Genomic DNA, 7,548 nt, shown 5'->3' with positions numbered 1-7,548 from the left:
GGGAGGGGCGAGGTACCTCTAATAGAATAAAGACCCTGCTGTGAGTTGCATCAGATTGGCTTCTTTTTTGGGGGTAGGGAGAGTTACATTCTTTACTAGATATTAATTCAGGCAGATGCCCTGGTTCTGCAATCTCTTCTCCCTACAGATCACAGTGAGCAGGTTTCCTCAGCAGAGCCTGGGAGTCTGGTACCGCTGAGCTCCAGGGTCAGAAGTAGAACTGGAAAGCCTCAGACGCATGCTGCTTCCATGCTTTCAGGCTGGGCAGCAGGAAGGAGAGGCCCATGACGTGCCAGGTCTCTCCGTCAGATACCTTGGAGGTCTGGCAGGACAGCAGCTGCATACCTGCCTCTGCCAGGAAGCCGATCATAGTGGGCAGCATTATAGGGTTGGAGGGCTGAGCCCTGAACATGAGCAGGGGCTGGCCCCAGTGTAGTGGCACCTCTGGCCTGAAGACAGCTCTGTTGAGTACCTGCAACATTGGTATGGTGCCCTGGACCAAGCCCACAGGATTCGGGAGGCCTTCCCCATTGCCCTGCTCCCCTGGAACCCCAGGACTGTGGGAGGTGGTGACACTGAGGGCAGCCTCTTTCCCACGTAGCTTAGCATTCATCAAGTTCACATCTACCTGCTTTGATGCTTCTCTCAGAAGGCCGACAATGACTGTAGGGCTCAGGCAGGTCCCAGTATTCTTCAGAGATGTTCCTTGTGTAACCACCTGGATGGACCCTTTAGGGGAGCCAGCCCAGGAGTGCATCAGCATGCCCAATGCTTCTGCCAGACCAATATAAGGCTTGGTGTGTGACGAGAAGGCACTGGTAAGGACCTGGGCACTTACAACCCCTGTTAGAGATTTCCCCTTCACTATGTCCACAAATTGGACTGCCATTTCCTCTCCACAGCGGCTCTGGGCCTCCTTTGTGCTGGCGCCCAGGTAGGGACAGCTGATCACATTCTTGTGGTCCACTAAGGCCTGGTCCTGTGGTGGCTTTTCTGTAAACACATCCAATGCATCCCAGCATACTGACCAGACTGCAGGGCATGGATCAGGGCACCTTCATCCATGATACCTCCTCGAGCACAGTTCACCACTCACAGGCCTTTCTTGCACTGGGCAAAGGTTCTATCATTGAGCAAGCCTGTGGTGGAGGGCAGGAGTGTGATGTGGACAGTGATGAAATCACAGAGAGGCCAGATCTCCTCTAGTGCCAGGTGCTGAACACCAAAGGAGGCAGCAACTTCTGGAGAATTGATGGGGATATAGCCTACAGTCTTCATCCAAAGGACTACATTCAGGTAGCCACCTCTCTTCCAATTCTGCCTAGGCCAAGAATTCCCAGTGTCATCCCATTCAGTTCTGTCCCCATGAACTTCTTCTGGTCTCATTTGTCATCTTTCATTGACACCGCTGCCTGGGGGATCTGCCTGGCCAGTCACATGATCATCCCACAAGTGAGTTCTGCAGCACTGAGGTTGTTTCCATTAGGGGTGTTCATGACTAGGATGCCCTTCCTCGTGGCAGCCTCCAGATCCACATTGTCCACACCTGTCTCAGCCCTGCCCACCACCTGGAGCTTCTCTGCTGTGTTGATGACATCAGCAACGACCTTAGTAGCTGACCAGATGATAAGGCCTTCACAGTCCCGGAGTCTGGCTATCAGCTCCTCCTTGCTCAAGTTCTGCTTCCACCACCTGCAGCCCTCCATCTTGCAGGATCATCCGGCAGCAGGGGTCTAGGCTGTCACTGATGAATATTTTGTGCAGATTTGCGAAGGCCATTGCTCGAGCAGGGCCTTAGAATCAGTTGCTCTGGTGGGCAGAAGCACTTAGTACAGGAAACTGGAGGCAGGGCTGGCTCTGGTGACTGGGCCCAGATTGGATTATTTCTGTGATTTTTTTTTAGGGATCACATTTAGGCATTACATTAGGAGGTACTAATTTCTATGTTCTATCTAGGCTGCTCTTGACCCAATTGAGAAACCCTCTGGGCTGTGTTCTCCTGGTTCTTCTATGTGGTCCTCTGGTTCTTCCTCCTGCTCACCTCCTCTGGCATGGCGGCTCTCTCTCCTTCTCCTGGTCCAGAGCCCTGGAAACCTAAAACCGTGCACCTCTCTTATATCCAGATATTGTCTGGTAGCATCTTTATTTACCAACGAGAATTAGCTGAGGGCACATTCCCAGAAGCTACTTTCAATCCTCTTGTGCAAACATGTTTGGGGGACCCAGTTAGCATTAGAAAGCAAGCAGTCACATCCTGTCAGATTTTGTGCCACTTTGAAGATTTAGAATTTATCAGAAGACACAGGGTATACAAACTGAAATATCAGAATGTTTTACACTATTGAGAGTAGGATGTGTGTGTGTGTGTGTGTGTGTGTGTGTGTGCACATACATGTCTGTGTGTGTGTAACTCAGACATAGAATCAAAATGAACCCAGATTGTGTGACTCTCACCATAAACGCATCCTGAGAAAGATCCTTGGGCCTGAGATTCTGGCTGCAGCAACAGTGGGATCTTACCAGAAGGGGGACAACAAGGAAGTCCCGTCTCTGTATCAGTGTCCCAGAACACTGAGTGTAGGTGACCTGCGGGAGCATGTGCAGTCCTGTGATTGACCTGTCAGATCTATCAGAGCAGAATGACTCATTAGCTGCCTGAATGTCCTAGCTCATGGGACCGGACAGTGCACTGGCCTCAGGTAGGCTACGTCACAGGGCATCTTCTGAGTCTCAGAATGGAGAGCACAGCTGTACAAATGCTTAGCCTATCAGGCAGTTATTCTGATGGCTTAGGAGGCTTTACAGGAAGGGCAGTGTCCCCATGAGAGGGACAGAGGAAAGAGGTCCTCTGGAGGATTCATGTCCTCTAATGAATCCTCTCCTGCAGGCAAAGAGGAACAGACACTGCTGATCTGGACAGGTGTCCTGCCCCAGTGTCAGGGCCTTGTTCATATTTAAGGCTACCTAGTACACACTGCAACAATTGTTCCCCAAGTGTGCTGTGACTGGGAAACAGAGACACAGGGAACACAGTGGCCACATGAGCCTCACACTGGACATGGGTGACAGACGTGAAGCACAAGCTATCTGTCTTCAGCCACGTATCCAGTGTCTTCACCCTGAAGGCCTTCTCAGCTGTCTGTGAAGCAGGGAGGAGTTGATGTTAATCTTGGTCATCACATGCTGAAGGGGACATCTTGTCCAGGAATGGGACAGTTAGATCTGCCTCTAGTACTCAGCCAGGTGTCTGAAGAACTTATGAGGCATTCCAGAACTCCTGAGCCCACATACTAGACAGCAAGTCATGTGTTTTTTTTTGTGTGTGCAACTGTCACTCCTCTTTGGACATAATTGACAGGGCTTGCTTTATCCCCCTGGTAGATCCTGGTGCTACACCAGGGCTCTCTCTGCTCAGGAGTCACTGATTTCCAACACCTTTACTCTCTGTCTCTCATCTCACCTCCCTCTGCTCTTTAGAGAAATCCTTGCAGGGATCGGCATTAGACCCTGGATATTAGTAATACTGGTCTCCTATGGAGAATGTTAGCATCCCAAACCCCTATCCCAGGTCTGCCAAATACACCTGACCTTTGAGACATAGTCCCAGCCCATGCTTCCTCTCTACCTTTTGCCAGTCAGCTCTGCTTCTGAGAACACCCATCTAGGAGGGCTGGAGAGATGGCTCAGTGCTTAAGAGCAGTGGAAGATCCTATAGAGGAGCCATGTCCAGTTCCTAGCACCCAAGGCCACTCATAACCATCAGTCACTCTAGTTCCAAGGTTCCAATGCCCCCTTCTGCCCTGTGTGTGCACCGTGGATGTTGAGGTGCAGAGATATGCATGGTGACGAAATAACACCACACAGAGAATATTAGAATAAAGCAACTATGTATTCTGCATGGTCCTCCCCTGTACAGTGCAGGGCATTCCAGGTGAAGGCCCCTCTGCCTCTCAGACCCTCCATTTTTCTTCCTCCTTTTTCTTTTGTGGTCCTGTGCCACTTGCCAGTCACCATGGAGCACCTGGGAAGGTTGGCTCATGTTATGATGGCCTAGTGTGGGTAGTGAGCTGAATGCCAGGCCTACTCGTTGTCTCACTTGAGATTTCTGAACACACATCAGGCCCTGAGGTCAGGCTGTGGATGTCCCTAAGGGAAGCTCAGCGTGCTGTCTTCTTACGTCTGACTGGAGGACATCTTTAGGCTGCAATGCCTTGGAGAGTGCTGGCCCAAGCTCAGCAGCGGAAGTCAGTGCAGCTGGAGGGACACAGCTCCATGAAGCAAGGCAGACAGTGGGTCAGTGAGGACCAGGAGAGACCCTGGGGCTGTGACTCCAGATCCTAGTTCTGTACCATCAAGCTGTGCAGCTCAGCTCCTATGTGACAGAGACTGCTTCTCCCACACAGCACAGGAGACCCAGCATGTCTGAGCACACAGCTCCTCCTGCATCTGCCTGAGTCACCTTCTGCCTGGTTGGTTCTTCAAGGACCTGGATTGGTGATGGAGGTTACAGAGACCAACACTGGCCGAAAGAGGCCTTTGCAAGGATTAGAGGTCCCACAGAGAGCCATGTTATTTCTTTTGTCTGCACAGCACTGCTACCCAAGGCTACCATAACAAGGGGCAATTCTAGCCCCATGGAGGGTGAGGATGGTAGCCTAAAGTGTGAATCTGACACTCAGGATAAACCTACGTGTGCAGGATACATGGTTACAGCTTCTCAGCATGTAATAGGCTGAAGCTGATAGCAGGACTCTCACTCATGTCGTGACTGACAGAGGACCCTAGGAGTGTGAAACCTGGAACCCAGTGAGTGACAACCCATGTGACCCATCCAACCTGGATAGTACCTGTGACTATAGAAACATCTTTCCTTCCTTCCTTCCTTCCTTCCTTCCTTCCTTCCTTCCTTCCTTCCTTCTTTTCTTCTCTCCTTCTTTTCTTCCTGTTTCCTTTGTTTTATCTTCCCTTTCACCCCCTTTGGTTTCTGAAATCTTTTCAGGAACTAAATCTCCCAAAAGGACTATACAAATTCCTGTCCTCACAAAGCCCTCTTCTAGTGGACCGGAAGTCAGAGCATCCAGAGCAGAAAGTCAAGTGTTTAAAGCAACTACAAGGAAAGAGAAATCAGTTCAGAGTGAGGACTGTGTGGAGGAGGAGGGGGTCAGAGATCTGCTTCTTCTCACACCAAGCACTGTATGTAAGATCGATATGGGGACACCTGAGCAGAGGATTCCACAGAGAGGAAATGACACCCCAGAGACTCCGGACAGCTCTTTGGTTTGGTTTGGTTTGATTAAGGGCTATATAGTTTTGGGGAATTTGGATTGGATTTCCTGGGTGGGTATAGATTATTGGCTGGAGTTTAAGGCACTAGGGATGCCTCGTTTGCATGGAGAGGTAGTCCATGAATTCCAGGTGCTTTCTGGACAGCTATTTAATGGGAGAAAGATGTTGAACCAGTAACCGTGCTGAGGATTATGTGGCATTACTAAAGTAGAGGCTGTAAGGCTGTGGAGGTCGGGCTTCCCAGAAAAGTTTAAGTAAAGAGAAGAGGAAGTCCTGCAAGTTAAGGCAGTCCTCCATTTTGCACTGAGCTCAGAGGAGCTGTCCAGACATGGTTGACTGTGACCTTAATAGTAGTGTTTCCCAACAGCCACCACCAAGTGGGATAGACACACCCACACCTGCATCTCTAGGCAGTGATGAATCCATGTGCTCAGGATGGAGGTCGCCATCTTTCCACCAAGCACAGTGACCCTGTGTGATGGTTTCTCTGTCCGTTTTATTCCAGCCTCCCTTTCTACGTGCTCTGACCCTCTCACTGTCTCTCAACTTATGATAGAACCTGTGCCACCAAATGGTGCCAAAGGGGAAAACATTTTCTCCATGTTATTTAATCGCCAGACCTTAGAACCTCTCCTGGTATGAAAGAGTGTGTCGAATCCAGTTCTTCAAGATCGCAGGCTGTAGCAGAGTCATGAATTCCACCACCATGGGGCCTACACAGAGCAGAAGAGAGGTGGTGTTAGCGAATACCTGCTGATCTAGAATGTCAGTGAGAGAGAGGCAGGCCTGTCCACACTAGGAACTGTAGACAGAGTATCTTGGGGTTTCTATTCCTGCACAAAACATCTGAACCAAGAAGCAACTTGGGGAGGAAAGGGTTTATTCAGCTTACATTTCCACACTGCTGCTCATCACCAAAGGAAGTCAAGACTGGAACTCACACATGGCAGAAACCTGGAGGCAGGAGCTCATATAGAGGCCATGAAGAATGTCGCTTACTGGCTTGCTTCCGCTGGCTAGCTCAGCTTGCTTTCTTATAGAAACCAGGACCACCACCTCAGGGATGGCACCACCCACAATGGATTAGGTCCTCCCACTCTTGATCACTAACTGAGAAAATATGTTACAGCTGGATCTCATGGAGTCATTTCCTCAAGGGAGGATCCTTTCTCTGTGATAACTTCAGCTTGTGTCAAGTTCACTTACAAAGCCAGCCAGGACAGAGATCTGAAATTTGAAGTGTCTCAGGTGCAACTCCGTGTGAAAAGTAAGTGACTATGGCTTCCAGCAACTGGGTGGCTTACCTGCTTCTCCAGCTGGACTCTCGTGAACCCCTTCCTCCTTCCTCATTGTGGCTGAATCTCCCCCCCCCACCTCTTTTCCCTGCCTGGTGGAAGTCTCACCCTATTCTCTCTTCTGCCCAGCCATTGGGTGATAGATCAGCGTTTATTGACAAGGCAGAGAATAAATGGAAAGCATTGTTGACACAAACTTGAGACAGGAGAATCTTGACATAAGCATTGCAATGCCATGCCCAGACTGAAACAAGATATGAGGGCAGAGACATCAGCATTTGAATAATGTAAAGATAAACATTAGGCCTACAGATGCCTATCTGGGAGGAGACTCATATAAAAGGGAGGAGGGCAGAGCATGGGAGCAGTGCTGGAACTAAGCTCTTTTCCACAGAGGGAGGACAAAGCAGGTGGCAGGTGGCAGGTGGCAGGTGGCAGGTGGCAGGTGGCAGGTGGCAGGTGGCAGGTGGCAGGTGGCAGGTGGCACGGGCCATAATGGGCTTGTTTCATTCCTCTTCAAAGGCGGCACCTCTTGGCAGTGGCTCCTCCTCACTCTTAGGCACTGTGTGTGAGGAGCACTGTGAGGAAGGAGCACTGTGAGGGAGGAGCACTGTGAGGGAGGAGCACTGTGAGGGAGGAGCACTGTGTGGGAGGAGCACTGTGAGGGAGGAGCACTGTGTGGGAGGAGCATTGTGAGGGAGGAGCACTGTGAGGGAGGAGCACTGTGTGGGAGGAGCACTGTGTGGGAGGAGCACTGTGTGGGAGGAGCACTATGAGGGAGGAGCACTATGAGGGAGGAGCACTATGAGGGAGGAGCACTGTGAGGGAGGAGCATTGTGAGGGAGGAGCACTGTGTGGGAGGAGCACTGTGTGGGAGGAGCACTGTGAGGGAGGAGCATTGTGAGGGAGGAGCACTGTGAGGGAGGAGCACTGTGAGGGAGGAGCACTGTGTGGGAGGAGCACTGTG

The 7,548-nt window shown here is 50.8% G+C and overlaps 1 pseudogene; it reads right to left on the bottom strand.

Moving 5' to 3' along the window:
• Positions 1-208: 208 nt before the first annotated feature.
• On the bottom strand, positions 209-1,841 carry Phgdh-ps2 (phosphoglycerate dehydrogenase, pseudogene 2; annotated as a pseudogene).
• Between the last annotated feature and the right edge of the window lie 5,707 nt (positions 1,842-7,548).

This window comes from Rattus norvegicus, chromosome 1 (assembly GCF_021556685.1).
Source record: "Rattus norvegicus strain SHRSP/BbbUtx chromosome 1, alternate assembly SHRSP_T2T, whole genome shotgun sequence".
In the NCBI taxonomy this organism is placed as follows: Eukaryota; Metazoa; Chordata; class Mammalia; order Rodentia; family Muridae; genus Rattus; species Rattus norvegicus.
Note: the sequence above shows the minus strand (reverse complement) of the source record. Positions and strands in the feature narration are given on the sequence as shown.